Raw genomic sequence first — 2,687 nt, forward strand, 5'->3', positions numbered from 1 at the left:
GAAGAGGAGAGAGCAAACGAGCAATAGAAACAGAGACCTAGTGACCGAAGCAAACATTTCTTTGCTCCTTGCTTGGCTCTGTCAGTTATTTGGGTACAAACTCACCCCTCACCCACTGTCTGTGCTGGGCTCAGTGGGCAGGAAGAGCTCAGCTGTCAGTGGGACTTGGGGAGCTCAGGACATTACTGTGAGCTGCTTGAACGTTTAGGTGAAAACCACCTAAACACGGACACAAGGTCTAGGCTGCAGTAACTCATCTGCAGCTGTTGAAGCTACAAAGCAGAGGACTAAGTACAACATTTAAACTTATGTTTGACCTCAGAAAATAAAAAAAATGTGTCTGTGAAAAGAGGGGAATCGAGTTCAATCCCTTGTCACCATCAATGTGCAAACCAGGAACCGTGTTGCTTTGCATTCCTGATGTGTCACCATTGTGTGGCTATTCTGTCTCAGTCCCTTTAGTTAAAAAATTGTGGGTTTTTTTTCATAGAAACTATATTTTCCTCATAGAGACACAGGGGCAGATTAATCTACAAAGGGAAGGTGATTCCAAGGCAGTTTTAGAGGAGAAGGGAACATTTTCAGCATCACTAAATTATTTTGTTGTGCCTCACAGAAAGAGAGAGAAAATAAACCTCTTAATTTGTGCTACCAACACATTTCACAGCATGAAATACACAATTTTGTGTTCAATGAGTTGTGTTAATTTACATAATATGAAAACTATGTTTTGGGCAATGCACGAAAATCTCACTGCATTGAACAACCCACTTGATCTAGTTAATGTAAATAATCTACTGTAAATAATTCTAGTAAATAATCTACTACAGAATATTTAAAGAAGTTAAGAAAGATGTGCTTATAAATTAACATGTTGTGCCATTTACACATGCACAAGACACAGAAGAAACTGAATTATTTGAGCTACTAAAATTTCCATTTTCTCACAGCATTTTAGTTCTCAAGGTTGTTTTAATTTGCTTATTTTTACAGGAATGAAACGTCCACGTGGTGCCCAACGCCCTAAGGAAGGTGGGTGAAGGCTGATCGGGCTGAGCAAGATTTAAGAGGGGTTGTTTCAATTTATTGGCCTGAATAAAACCATGGCCTAAAGCCCCTTGTAACAGGGGGGTGGGTCAGAACAAGCAGTTCTGCCGCAGAGTGTTCAGAGCTGCCCCCAATCTGCCCTTTCTCTGCACCATCCCCTGCTTCAGAATGCACCAGGCCCTGGACTGAACTCTTCCTCTGTGGGCCGAGCTGGTTTCGTTTGCTGTATCCTGTTGGCTTGGCGGGGGGGAAGTAGAGCGGTACGTCTACACGCACGATTATTTCGAAATTAAGCTTAAACCATATTACCAAAACAGATCTAATAAAATCGTTTAGCGCGGTCCACCAGTGGGATCCCGAATCGATATGTTTGGGTCCCATGCGTCAAAAGCTACCATCTTATTCAGGAGGTTGCACTGTTGGGTAGTGTTCTCAAGCTATCCCATGTTCCACATCCGTTGTTGAGAAGCACCAGTGCCTGATGGGGCATAAAACATTTGCCCTGGGTGGTGCTGGGTACAGCCTCACCCCTCCCTTTGTGAAGGCAGCAGACAAACCCGTTTGGCGCCTTTTTCGCGGAGTGAATTGAGCAAATGCATAGCACAGCCAATCTTTCCCTTTTTTTGTCACGTGGGGGGGGAGAATAAACTGAGAGCTGGTCCTGACCCACGCCAGACATGTGTATGAACCTACAGACATTGTGAGCTCAGCCAAGAAATGCAAATAATTTTCAGAGACTGCTGGGGACTGTGGATAGCTGGAGTCCGCATGTACCCCCTCCCTCCTTCATGAGCGTCCATTTGAGTCTCTGGCTTCCCGTTACGCTTGTCACACACGCTGCTGTATCCTGGAGTTTTTTTATTCAAACGCCGTTGGCATTTCGTGTTCTGTCAACGGAGCTGGATACACAGATTTGTCTCCCCCTACAGCGATCAGACCTAGTATCGCCACGTTACGATCTATGCGCGAGCTCTTTTTCGATTTCAGACTGCATCGCCAGCCGTGCTGAGCAGAAGCTCCACGCTGGCAGCAGGGAAATGTAATTCAAAAGTTTGCGGGGTTTTCCGTGTTTTACCTGACCGCCTGCATCCGAGTTCAGATGCTGTCCAGAGCGGGGCAGTGCTGCACTCTGGGAGCCGCCCGGAGGCCAATAACGTTGATTTCCGTCCACACGAACCCTGAATCCGAAGTTATCACTACGAATTTAGCGCTCTCCTCTCGTTTGCGGAGGAGTTTCCGAAATCGATTTAAGGAGCCGTTTAAACCATATTAATGATGACGTCGTGTGAACGGATACAGCAGTTAAATCCGGTATATCGGCCATTAAACCGATTTAAATCGCAGTGTAGACCTGGCCTGACAGTCCCATCCAGAGCCACACCCCTGTTACCCAGCGCCCTTACCCCCAGCAGTGCAGGGTCACCAGGAGCTGGTCTGCAGGGTCGGGGCGTCTTCCTGCAGCTGGGGCTTCTCCCCAGCGTGGTCTGTGGTGCGCCGCGCACTAAGGTGGCCCCCCAAAAAAAAAAAAACTGCAGCAGCCGTGCGGTGGGTAGGCTGTGACCCGGCTCCATCCTCCTGGAGTGGCTGGGTTCATGCTAGGGTGACTGGCCCAGCCACTGCCAAGCCCCATAGCCACACTG

The sequence above is a fragment of the Chelonoidis abingdonii genome, chromosome 25 (assembly GCF_003597395.2).
Source record: "Chelonoidis abingdonii isolate Lonesome George chromosome 25, CheloAbing_2.0, whole genome shotgun sequence".
NCBI lineage: Eukaryota > Metazoa > Chordata > Testudines > Testudinidae > Chelonoidis > Chelonoidis abingdonii.